The sequence below is a fragment of the Macadamia integrifolia genome, unplaced genomic scaffold (genome assembly GCF_013358625.1).
Source record: "Macadamia integrifolia cultivar HAES 741 unplaced genomic scaffold, SCU_Mint_v3 scaffold1325, whole genome shotgun sequence".
NCBI classification, from domain to species: Eukaryota; Viridiplantae; Streptophyta; class Magnoliopsida; order Proteales; family Proteaceae; genus Macadamia; species Macadamia integrifolia.
This window is the reverse complement of record NW_024868160.1, coordinates 39,247-53,193: the sequence shown is the minus strand read 5'-3', so window position 1 is coordinate 53,193 and position 13,947 is coordinate 39,247. Positions and strand designations below refer to the sequence as shown.

Genomic DNA, 13,947 nt, shown 5'->3' with positions numbered 1-13,947 from the left:
AGAGAGAGAGAGGGATTGTTTTAACCTGTTCAATCTTGCCTAGCTAGACATTCCTTCAACCTCTTCAATCTTGCCAGGCTAGAGACATTCCTTCTCTCTTTTTCTTTGCAAAGAGTTCTTGTTGCTCCCTCCGTGTAAGATCTGTCCGCACAAGTAGAATCACGTTGATGATTGGAAAGGTTTGTCGCGACTCGTAAACCATTTGGAAATCTACTTGTAATGGTTTGAAATTGAGAGTATGTATAAGCCTATCTTTCTCCTTTACTCATTTTCTAGCCCATCAAATTGTTTTGAGTGTTCTACGAAAAAAAAAACGTATGGTACTCATCATTTAAAATTCCAATCTACCCTCCCCCTTTCTCTTGTTGCTTGCCAATCTCACACTGCTCTCATCATGTGGATGATATTGTTCTTTGTACCGCCATTGATATAGCATACATATTCCTCCCCATCTTGGCAATGCAAAGAACCATCTCCTAAAGCAATATACACATCTTTATTGGGTGGACAATTCCAAACCCCTCCCTGGCCTAAATTGCCTGTCAACGTTGTTATCAAGTATCATAACTATCGACAACAAAGAAGCGAGAAGTCATCTAGCCAAGGGCTTATTTTTTATAATTTAACTTGTAAAACTACTACCATTAGTAGGGGTGATAGACAACGTCTATGCGGTGTAAACAGTGTAAACATTGTAGACATTTAATACTACTACTCTTTTCTCAGCAAAAAAATAAAATTGCCTCTCAACCCATTTTAGTGACCTTGTCACTTCAAATTAGTCATCTCACTCGAATCTGTTTGGTCTATATTTAAACGGGTAAGCAATCTAATTTGGAGGCTTGATCGCCTGTTGTAGGTTGATAACTATCCATGTTTGGGCCATGCTCAAGCACCAGAAGAGCAATGCTTCGCCAAAGGAATACATAGGTTCTCGTGGAGAAATGCGACACCTTAGCCATTTTTTAATGGCAAAAGCAGTGTTAGGATGTTTTCATATGTATTTTCATATTCTGAAGCAAGAAAATAGTGAAGAATCAGGTTTCAGAATGCATTCTAGATCTAGATTCTATTCTGAGAATACATACCAAACACAGCATTAATTTTCAACTTTTGTCCTCCATCCCAAACAACTACATTTTTTCAGGGAAGCCAAAAATGTATGAACAAAGCAAGCAAAGTTACAACCAAGAATTTAGGCTCGCACTCCAAATAAAACCTGAACTTCGAATCCCACTTTTCATTTATCTAGAAAAGAATATACCTGGCTTGTAAATTTATGGTCAATAACTCAAGTTTTTCAAAAAAAAAGACCCCAGTTCCATGGACATTCGGTATTCAAATGCCTGACTGGTTAAACCATAAGTTCTGAGTTTGCAGCAACCACCCAAACAAGTATCTGGACTCTCTACTGCATCACCTGCCAACTCTGTAAGACTGCAAGTCATAGGAAAAACAGTGAATTCTCCACCACAAAAATCCATAACTACTGAAAAAACAAGGTATTTGCAACAGGAGTGATGGAATGAAAACAAAATTTAACACTTACCTTAACTTTTTTCAGAAGATCCCTGGCAGTAGCATCATTTGCAAAATGATCTCTCACAGGCTGCAAAAAGGTAAAGGAGAATATAATTTAAAGTGCAGTTGGTAATAATAAATAGAACAAGACTTTTTGCTTGATCACAGGATAGTTCATTGTCCAGTATATGCATAGATTAGCTCATTGGCATCTTCACCTTTTACTTGATGTGAGGATTAAAGGTGACATCGTTTGGGGGGGGGGGGGGGGGTGGTGAAAACAAAATTTAGATAAAGGCTTTCAACGATACCAGTAACTAAAGAAGTCTCTATTTCAATGACAAAATCAACTACAGATAATGCTTCAGAATGAAGTTCTCAATTGTTTTAGCATTAAATAAACAAAGAGGAGTGCTAACTAACTCACAGCATCTGTACTTTATTGTTAATATACCTTCCACTCGAGAGTGGGAGAAAGGATCCAATATAGAAATGAGGCCCAAGGCCAACATTTAGACATCTAGATTTGTTATGAACTTTCTAGTCACGTCTTGTTCTAAGACTTTAAAAATAAAGTGAGATCAGATGATCAACACCATCAAATCATGCTCATGTTTTTGTACAAGAAGCGCAAAGTGAAGATGTCAAAAGAGGTTCCAGTGACCCAATCACCTGTCTATACTTGCACTTTTAAGCATAGATAGCTATACCATTTTTAGGTCATATTTACACCTTCCAGAACTTGATCTTCAGATAACTCAAAATATTATTTCTTCGGATGACTCAAAACACTACAATTAAAGCCATTCTCCTAGATTGTTTGTTTCAAAAGAAAATATTTTCCAATAATGCCCTAAAACTAAAAGAAAATTGTATACAAATGAAAAAACAGACATAATTCTACTGAAATAGAATGTCAAAAATTGGGAAGCAACTTCCAATTTAATTTTCAGGATGCTGTTAAAAAAAGTGGTGGGATCTTGGTCAATCATGGATCATGGAGGACACTACTCTCCAACCAAATGGTTGGATTGTTTTTGTCAATCACTTTGAGCAACCCAGTGGACAAGGCTCCACAACTGCAAGGTCTGGGAGAGGCAAGTATATGCAGCCTTACCCCATGCTTCGCAAGAGAAGCTGTTTCCAAGTTTCAAACCTGATACCAATATGTTGCAATAGTACAACTTTACCGTTGCGCCCCAGGCTCGCCCACTATTGTTTTTGTCAATCACTCTAGCGCAAAAATGCTTCCTTGGCATGCACAATCAGAAATGGCAAATGATAGTGAAAACAAAATAAGTATTACAAGTATATATTGACTTCCCAAGATACTTTTCATTGAAAAAAAGAAGGCCTAGGGATAAAGAAATAAACGCCAGTAAGCACAAAAGGGAACAAAAGAAATGGGAGAAGAAGTGCATTTAGAATGACATATAAAAAATAAAAACCCTGGATAGCCAGTAAGCATACTTCTCATTCTTTGCAAAAATGTTTAAGGAGTACATTGTAACATTACACCAGTACTCATAAGTCATAACTAGGAGTAAGCATTCTGAGAATTGGAAAGGAGTGAATGAAATGAGCTCACCTGCAAAATCTTATTTAAAGCCTTTGATAGAGAAGGTTTGAGGTCTGCTGGATGCAGTTCTCCTTTTTCATAGTCAGCAGCGATTTCTTCAAAGCTTTTGAAGGTCCTGAATAAAAGAGTTGAACCATAAACCACCATGATTGAAGTTCCATAAAAAGTATTGTCTCAGAATTTTTAGGGTTCAGTATATGAAAGGGCAGAGTCTTGAATTCCTTTTAAATGTAAAATGCTATACCCCCCTCGGTCCCACAGCAATTGCCAAGTTTGACAAATTTCACCTTTTAAGGCGAACTTGGTATTGCATTAAATTAAACCACTATATGTTAAGGGTAATATGGAAAAGCAAGAAAATTTCATAGCATTTAATATTCTAATGGACAAATAAATTGGGACAAAAAAAAAAAAAAAAAAAGGCAATAGACACACCATGGATCCTGAAATTCTGTAAACTTTTGACTGTGATAAATTTACGAACAAAACCTTGAGCTGACTCGATTCCATCACGGGAGAATGCACAGGTGGAAGAAGATATTTTTTTCAAATAAAATTAAAACCTTTCAATAAATATTTGGTAAAATTTAATCGGAAAAAAAAATAAAAAATCCATGAATACAAGCAGACATGGAGAAAAAATCAGACCATAAAAGGCTGAAATGATACTTACAGATGGAGACGGAGAAGAAGGGGACTCAATCGCCTCAGACAGAGTGTTCCTGCAGGACGCCGCTGAGCTCAAACGGGAACAGAGACGGAGAACATGAAGAGGGCAGCCGCAAGGGTTCCAAGACCAAGAGTTAGAGAATTTTTCGTTCCCGATGGGGAGCAGGGGTGAGGGTAAATGCGTTTTTCTGTTGTTTTGATTTTTTTTTTTTTTTTTTTTTCTGAAAAACCAGCAAATGTATGTTTTACCAACAAAAGTATATATCATTGAATATGGGGTTTACAAATCTAACCACTAGTGAATTTCTTTCCCTCCTTTACATATATTATTTGACATTTTTGCCCCCAGACCCTAAGACTTCCCCAAGTTCGGTTTAAGTCCTTCCTAGTGCAATCGTTGCAGGACATGTATACATGTATAGACGAAGATGACAGAGCTGTCATCTTTGTGGGTTGAAATCGTCTGTAATTCCGATCTCGTATAATTCCGTGAAATACCACCTTCAGGGGTGACACGTGTATTGATACCAATGCAATGGTCCAGATCTGGTATAACTAATAAAACCTTAAATCAGTGAAGAGTCATTTAAATCAGATATGGACCATTGCATTGGTATCAATACACGTGTCACCCCCTGAATGTGGTATTTCACGGAATTGTACGAGATCGGAATTGCAAACGATTTTTCCCATCTTTGCTGGTTGAGTCCTTTTTTAATCATAATTGTGGACCCAATCTTCTTCTCTCCTCCTCATCTTCATCTTTCTCCAAATAAGGCAAGTAACTTCATAAGGAAAATCGTTTCTATATACAAATTTTGAAAGAATTTGTATTAAACTTTAGTAAATGTGATATCAAACTATGAAGACTCATATCATTCTGCCCTTTAACCCCTTTGGAGATTTTTTTTTTTTTTTTTTAATTCTTGATATTAATAACTTCATCTAGCATATGTTGAGCAACTTTAAGGTAATTGGAACCTAACAGAACACTCTGCACACCACAAATCTCATTAGACAACCCATATGTCGATGAAGAGAAGCCACCTAATATCCCATATCATTATTTCACCAAAGATCAAGTTGCCACTGAAATTTTGACTCAGGACTACATGAACTATAAATGAGCCATTGCAGCAAGAAACTCATAGACAACCCTTGTTGGGATGGCTACATTACTAACCGGAAAATACCCAATTGCAACCAAACGATGGTGATGCCACTGATAGAGTTTTTCGTTGTTGTTGGTTTGCTGCAGATGTGGACAAAGAAGGAGGAGGACGTGGTTGCACAGGATGGGGTGCGGCAAGTGAGAACAGGGGTGTTCCATAGGAGTTTTGGGGTTTGAGGGGTGGGCAAGCAGCTCCCTACCTACTTCATAGGTGGAGCCCACAATTATGATTTTAAAATGAACTCAATCAGGGAAAATGATGGCTCAGTCGTTTCCATCTCTCCTTGGATACGTGCCACACAACGATCGTACTAGGGCGGTCCTTATGTTAGGACCTGATCCAGACTCAACTTCCCCTTCCCCACACCCACCGTACCCCTCCCATGTTTGTCCAATAATCCCGGCCCACCCTACATTCCCGTAGCCAAAGCTTGAAACCCATCTTCACCCTTGCCCTTGCAATCATCCAATCCAACCCCCACCTATCTCATAGCTTGAGTTTTTGTGTGGATACCAATATCTGTGTCACAACTCAATATCGTGGGTGGCACAAGAAAGTATGTAAAAACCAAGGGATATGCCACAGTCAAGGCCCTTCCACTAATTAGAACTCCACCTACGGAGTTGAGAGACTTTGCTTCTGTGCCTTCCCTTCCAAACCCAACTCTAGCTGCTTTTCGTCTTCAATCTCATCATTGGTTGTTGGAATTTAAATTATTATAAGATTCATATTACCTTTTGGTTTCTTGTGTCTTTTCATATTTGACCATCTTTCTATCTTCTTGTATGACCTCACATATGCTTATATCTATGTATTCTCATAACATTTCCTGTATTTACAAATAATACTTAATATGGTCTCTTCATTTTTAAGACTTTATCTCTTCATCTTTGGGACTCCTTTACTTCACTTTATGAGAGTCTTTGTCTCTTCATTTTGAGGGACCTTATCTCTTCTTCTTCTTGTGAGAGACTTGAATGAGGGACCTTATCTCTTCATTTTCTTGTGAGAGACTTGAATGAGAGACTTTGTCTCTTCATTTTTTTTTTCTAGACGTCTCTTTTCCTCTATAAATAGAGGGGATCTCTAGGCATTGTACACACCAAGACTAATTACAAAGTTCACACCAAGACCAATTGCAAAGTTCACTCAAGCTATAGTGTGTTGTGAGGATTGAGATCTTGTTTTACTCTCATTTTGAGTGTCTCTACTTAAGTATATTTTAAGTTTATTTTATTTTTAGTTTGAGCACAACGTTGAAGTACTCGAAGGGGTCTAGCAGTTGAGTGCACAACTACTAAGGGTGCCATTGGGCTATTTCATCTTGGAGACCAATACGTAACTCACCCAGTTGCACCATTGGGGGCGTCTACGGTCTTAAGGAGAGTGTCAAGTGACACAACGCAGCCCCTCTATTTTGCTAACATATTTTGTTATAGGATTTCTAAGAGTTTGTGATTTGAAGGTCTCTTGAAAGCTTAACAACCAAAGATAAGTGTGTTCTCTCAATATTTTGTTATACAATTTCTCTACAATTCTTAAGACCATAGAACTTCAATTTATTGAGATACTGTTTCTTTGATATGGCCAACAACCTTGCTTCAGCAATGGAAAATTTAAGAATTATTTATGATTTTGATAAAATTGAACCCTTTGATGGTTCAAATTTTAAGAGATGGAAACAAAGAATTTTATTTGCTCTGAATCAAATATCCGTCATATTTGCCTTGACCACACCATTACCTGCTACAAGTGATGACCCTACCCTCATAACCGAAAGGCTATAGTGGATCCAGGTAGATTATCAGTGCAAGAACTGTATTCTGAATTCTTTATCCAATGAGCTTTGTCATGTTTATGGAGCTTATGATAATGCTCAGTCAATCCCGACTGCATTGGATAAAAATATACCTTGGAGGATGCAAGAAATAAAAAATATATTGTTACAAATTTTCATGAATTTATGATAAGGGATGGCAAGAGCATTTATGCCCAAATTAATGAGTTTCAAATTCTTGTGTCAAAATTGGCTAAGGAAGGAATGATCTTTACCTAATGATTTTATCACTGGCTCTCCTTTAGAGAAGTTACCAACATCCTAGGGTGACTTCTATTTGAGTTTAAAAATATGTTACCGCTAGCGTACAGTATATTGTAGACAATGGGTCAATCACAAGGAGATTAGTCACTCTATCTTACCTATTTTAAGTGCAGCCAGAGTGAACAAGGGATGGTTGATTTTAAATGATGGTCCTAGAACATACATCTAAACGAAAGAAAACGACCTACACATTCAACATCTAAATTAAATAGTTCTGACATCGGATTACTTTAATTAGAGAAGTAAAATAAATGCTAAAAATAACAAATAAAAAAATCTGCAAATAATAAAGCTAAACTAACAAATAAAGAACTGAAATAGAAAGCAAGTAAGTAAAGAAAAATTCTCAATACATCGGTCGAATTTTCGGGAGAGGCACTACTATAGGCATCACCTTCAATTATAGCACATATGTAAATAAGAACATAAGGAAAAGAAATAAAAGAAAAGCATAAAAATCCTAATTCCACTACTTGTATTTAAATAAAAATCTTAATTCTACTAATAAACTTTGTCATACATTGATTATATGTAAGTTGAATTGAAACTTGATTGATTTGGAGTGATGGTATTGTAACAGAATTATTGATGAAGATCTTGCTCTCTTGAACTTGAAAACTCTTGATTCTTGTCACTTGAACCAATTCTTTCTTAGAACTAAAAAGTTTGACAGCTAGAACTATGGGTTGTACTAATTAAATTAATTAAACTATGAACTAAATTAACAAAGTAAACTAATAATTAAACAAACTAACAATTAAAAACTGAATTGCATTATCATTAATCACTTAAATAAAAGCTTGAAGAAACATAAGGAGAGAGAGAAGAGAACTAAGCATAAACTAGAAAATAAATTAAGGGGAATAATCCTCCTAGGAGGGGGAGAAAGGGACTTTTATAGGGCTTTAGTGTTGCCTCCTTCCTTCTACAAGTCTTTTTTAAGAAAGTAAAGAAAATAAAATAAAATTCAATCTTGACAAAAATCCTCATTCTCTGAGATATTGTGTGAGGAAAAAGAGAAATTGTTTCCAAAATTAACAAATTCTATTCATTCCCTACAATATTAACCAATATCTTGCAATCTTAACTAAATCAGAAAGGAATCTCTGCATAGCATCTTCAAGATCTTATGAGGTGGTAAGGACAAAGAATAATCTTCAAAATTTTGTAGGAGAGAGGATGTGATACTAATGAGTGGGCTGCCTTTAGACAAGTTAGTTCAAGCTTGGACCAGTTCTTGGTTCACTTTAAGCACTTTTCTCTTGTAGACTTAGAAATTGTAAAAAAATTAAAATAAAATAAGAAAAACAGAAATAGTACTATCCAAAGTGGGGAAAAATGTACACTTATATCCCGAAGATTTCACACATTATTATGCTCATCAACTTCAAAATGAATATGAAGCATAAGAAGAAATATTGGAGTTTTGACCAAATCATTATCTGGGTTAAGATTGAGGAAAAGAATCAGGAAAAGGATAGGACTGAAAAAGCTAAAGATTTTCAATCTAAGGCTAATTTGGTCAAGTCAGAAATATACAAATAGTTTAAGAAAGGCTTGAAAGCCAAAAAGGGAACTTCTTTCAAGAAAAATAAAGGAAACTGTTTTGTATATGGCAACCTAGGCATTACAAGAACGATTACCGGAAAAGGAAGAGCAGGACTAAGGCTAACTTAGTTGAGGCTGATATTTTCATTGCCATAGTGACAGAGGTAAACTTGGTTGAAAAACCTAAAGAATGGATCATTGACACAAATGCTACTAAGTACATCTGTGGGGATTGAAATGCCTTTTTCAACTATTCAACGATTAAACTAGGTAAAAAAGTTTTGGGAAAAGGTTGGGTATGCCACCGAGATCAAGTATGCTAGCACCCATTGTGTCTATCTCTCTCTTCCCTTTTTGTGAAATGACCCTCATATCCTTCCTGAATGATACTCCATCATGTGATCTTATTGGTGCTATCTGCTAGCATACTTGATATCGTTGGCATACCTATCCCTCTCCCAAAAGTTTTTATGGGAAATTCCCCATCATCTCAGGTTTTTGGCAAGCGACAAGTTCAACTGAAATTAACTTAAGGTAAAACCCTTGTTCTCAAGGATGTATTGCATGTGCCCAATATTCGGCGAAATATGATTTTTTGTGCTCTTCTTATAAAGGCAGGTTTTAAACTATCATTTGAGGCAGATAATGCTATTGTTACAAAAAACAATATATTTATTTGAAAAGGGTATAACTCTAGTGGGTTATTTGTTTTGAATGTTACTAATATTATTAATGAAAAACCTAGTAATTCTGTGTATTTGGTTGATTCTTATGATGTTTGATATGGTAGATTATGACATTACAGTGCATCATCCATAAAGAAATCATTTGATACATGGAAACCTTAAAATCCCATTAGTCAAATGTTCCATTTGTGTTGAGACTAAATTCACTAAAAAACCTCATATTTCTGTTGAAAGAAAGTCTGAGTTATTGGAATTAGTTCATAGTGACTTAAGTGATTTTAAATCACATGAGTCAAGAGGTGGCAAAAGATACTTCATTACCTTTATAGATGATTGTTCTAAATATACAAAGTTATACCTTCTTAAAACCAAGGATGAAGCAGAATAGACTTTCTTCACCTACAAGGCTGAGGTTGAAAATCAGTTAGGAAGGAAGATCAAAAGACTTAGAATTGATAGAGGGGCAAAATATGATACTCAATTTCTATCACAATTTTATGAAGAAAATGAAATTATTCATGAGACCATAGCCCCCTATCAACCTCAATCTAATAGAGTTGCAGAAAGGAAAAATAAAACTCTAAAAGAGATGATGAACTTCATACTTATAAGTTTAGGCTTACCTTTGAACTTGTGGGGGGAAGCCATATTGTCATCATGCCACATTCTACATAGGATACCTCATAAGAAATGTGGCTCTATACCATTTGAATTGTGGCATGGTAGAAAACCCAACCTTAAGTATCTAAAGGTTTAGGGTTGTTTGGCTAAAGTTGGGTTGCCTGAACCCAAAAAAAAGGAAATTGTGACCAAAAACTTGTGACTATGTCTTTATTGAATATGCTCATCATAGTGCAGGGTAATTAAATCCTTAGATTACATTTTTTAAACACATACTATCTTTGAATGTAGAGATGCTGATTTCTTTGAGCATATATTTCCCATGAGGAAAGATTTACTAAGTAACAACACACATTTGACCAATAATACTCTTTCACTTGAAAAGGTAAGTGATGATCTCACAAGAGCAAGTGTTGTTGAATCTAGTGGTGGAAATCAACTAAGAAGAAGTAAAACACAAAGGAGATAAGCTAATTTAGGTGATGGTATGTTTACCTATCTTGTTGATAATGATCCGATTACATACCAGTAGGCCATCACATCTCCTGATTATGTTTTTTGGAAAAAACAATTAAGAGTGAATTAGACTCTATAGTTGCTAACTACACATGGGAATTAGTTGATCTTCCAGTAGGAACTAAGGTTCTTGATACAAGTGGATTTTTAGAAAAAAATTGAGGTTTGATAGATCACTTGATAAATCTAAGGCTTGATCAATAGTCAAAGGATTCAAGAAAAAGAAAGATATATATTTCTTTGACACTTTCTCTCCTGTAGCCAGAATTGCAACAATAAGGCTATTGATTGCAATTGCATCAATTTTCAAACTTGTTATAAATCAAATGGAAGTAAATACAGCATTTTTAAATGGAGATTTAGAGGAAGAAAATTTATATCAAACAACCTGAAGGTTGTGTCATTCCTAGGCAAGAGCATAAAGTGTGCAAACTTGTGTGCTCTTTATATGGCTTGAAACAAGCACCCAAACAATGGCATAAAAAATTTGATAATGTTTTAATTTCTAAGGGTTTTCATGTCAATAATTATGATAGGTGTATTTATAGCAAGTTCCATAACAATGGAGGTGTTTTCATTGTTTTGTATGTTGATGATATGCTAATTATGGGCTCTAATCTTGATTTGATAAAATCTACTAAAGCTTTTCTAATGTCTAATTTTGGTACTAAAGACATGGGAGAAGCCAATGTGATTTTAGGAATTAAGATTATTAGAAGGAAATATGAAATTGTTTTGTCACAAGCCCATTATGAGAAAAAATTCCTTAAGAAATATGGTTATTTTGATGCCAAGACCATGAAAACACATTTAGCTGTTGGAAGCCATATACAGAGAAATGAAGGAGAACCTGTTTCACAAAAGAAGTATTCTCAAATAATTAGTTTTGTTTCTTATTTAATGAATTGCACAAGACCTGATATCGCTCTTGTTGTTGGAAAGTTAAGCCAACATACTAGGAATCCAGGAATTGAACATTAGGATGCCTTAGAAAGGTTGTTAATTAGGTATTTAAAGGGTACCATGAATTATGGTTTGTATTATTCTGGTAACCCCAATATGCTTGAAGGATATTACGATGCTAACTGGATTTCTGATTCAAATGAAACATTGGCTACTAGTGGATTCGTATTCACCTTAGGTGGTGGAGCGATTTCATGGAAATCGATTATACAAACCTATGAGACAGGTTCCACCATAGAATCTGAGTTTGTGCCTTTAGAAAAAATCGGATCTAAAGCTGAATAGCTAAGGAATCTAGTAACAAATTTACCATTATGGCCTAAACCTGTGCCTTCCATATATCTTCGTTGTGATAGTCAGATTACTATTGCAAAGGCCAAGAGCAGAGTTTATAATGGTAAAAAAAGGCATATTCACCTTAAACATAACTTGGTGAGAGAATATATAAATAATGGTACCATTGCTATTGACTTTGTAAAGTCAGAGAGGAATGTAGCAGATATGCTTACAAAATCTCAAGTCACCAAGATTATTTTTGATACAGCTAAAGGAATAGGCTTAAGGCCAATGATTCATGAGTTAAGGTAATGGACACCCAAGCTATGTGATAGGAGATCCTTAGAATTAGGTTCAATGGGTAAAAACAAAGTCACCAGATGACTTAACTAGTATTATTATGTTGTGCTTATTCCAGATTAGATGTGAAGGATAGTACTCACCACGAAGAATAGGAGGATGAATTATAAGACTCTTAATTAGCCAAGGCAGGCTATGTTAACTGTGGTGCATACTATGAGCTGACCTAAGTTAATGTAGGGGTGAGGCCGCTTCCGATTAGAATTATAGGTGAATTCTCTAAACATTCATGAGTCCAAGAAGGGGACAAGGCTAAAAATGTCCACAGCATAAAAGGATGACTACAACGTCGGATAGTAAGATATGGATGGTAAATCAGTCGATTACACCAATGAGGAAAGGTTTAAGAAGTCTAACTTCATCTATACTCTGTAGCATGGCTTATCAAACCTAGTGCAGCTTCAAGTCCGGAAGACATCTACAACGATGTGTTCTATCATTTTAATGTGCTCAGGCTATTGTTTTGTTTTACCGTTATTTTGAATCTTGTGGGGAATTGTTGGAATTTAAATAGTGATTTAATTTAAATTATTATAAGATTTAAATTACCTTATGTGGTTTATTGTGTCTTTTCATATTTAACCATCTTTCTATCTTCTTGTATGACCTCTTATATGTTTATATCTATGTATTCTCATAACATTTCTTGTATTTACAAATAATATTTAATATGGTCTCTTCATTTTTAAGACTTTATCTCTTCATCTTTGGGACTCTTTTACTTCACTTTGTGAGAGCCTTTGTCTCTTCATTTTGAGAGACCTTATCTCTTCCTCTTCTTGTGAGAGACTTGAATGAGAGACTTTGTCTCTTCATTTCTTTTCTAGACGTCTCTTTTCCACTATAAATAGAGGGGATCTCTAGGCATTGTACACACCAAGACCAATTACAAAGTTCACTCAAGTTATGGTGTGTTGTGAAGATTGAGATTTTGTTTTATTCTTATTTTGAGTGTCCCTACTTAAGTATGTTTTGAGTTTATTTTTTTTTTTAGTTTGAGCACAATGTTGGAGTACTCGAAGGGGTCTACTAGTTGAGTGCACAACTACTAGGGGTGCCATTAGGCTGTTTCATCTTGTAGGCCGATACGTAACTCACCCGGTTGCACCATTGGGGACGTCTACGGTCTTAACGAGAGTGTCAAGTGACACAACTCAGTCCGTCTATTTTACTAACATATTTGATTTGAAGGTCTCTTGAAAGCTCAACAACCAAAGATAAGTGTGTTCTCTTAATATTTTGTTACACAATTTCTTTACATTAATCATCGTCATTGTTCCGGATTTGCAATCCTATTTGGAGCCGCCTTCAACCCTACCCCTATAATCGTCCTTGCTACCTTACTCCAAAACCAGAAGCAGTAGTCCTGTAAAATTTTCCTAGCCACTGCAATCACAACATTGCAAGTCCCAACCTTGCAATTGCCTCATCACCATCCATGCATGCATCGCTTATTGTTGCAACCCTCATCATCACACATCAAAGCACCACACTACTTGTTAATATTTTTTTATTCCCTCCATTGTTTTCTCTTATCTTCTTGTTAGACTATTCACCATCCTCTGCGATTCAAAAATGGAGGAGATGTGTATACTGTTGTTTTATGGTTGTCCTTGTTGGCAACTCGGCCACGTGGCGGTGATGACATGGCCAGTTTGGGTGACGTGGATAAAAATGATGACATGGCAGTGTCCAGTGTCACCGATGAGATAACAGAGCATCTTGGTATGCATGGAGTGGTTTAATACATCATTAATAGGTGGTGCGGGTTTCTGGGTCAAAACTGGCAAAATTGACCTATTTATGATCGAGGGCATTTTCGGCAGTGAAAATTACATTTTTGGAAGATTGGTTCTTCATGAAAAAGATAGATTGTAATTTACCTAGTCCAGTGCATTTGATTTCGTCACATTCCGATACCGTATGAAGAAGTTA

General features: G+C 35.8%; 1 long non-coding RNA gene across 1 annotated transcript; it reads right to left on the bottom strand.

The window, feature by feature from the left end:
* Nucleotides 1-1,099: 1,099 nt before the first annotated feature.
* LOC122063441 lies at nucleotides 1,100-3,357 on the bottom strand. The gene is made up of 3 exons (XR_006135333.1): nucleotides 3,110-3,357; nucleotides 1,550-1,609; nucleotides 1,100-1,437 (listed from the first exon to the last, which is right to left on the bottom strand). It is a non-coding gene; the product is annotated as an uncharacterized LOC122063441 (long non-coding RNA).
* Between the last annotated feature and the right edge of the window lie 10,590 nt (nucleotides 3,358-13,947).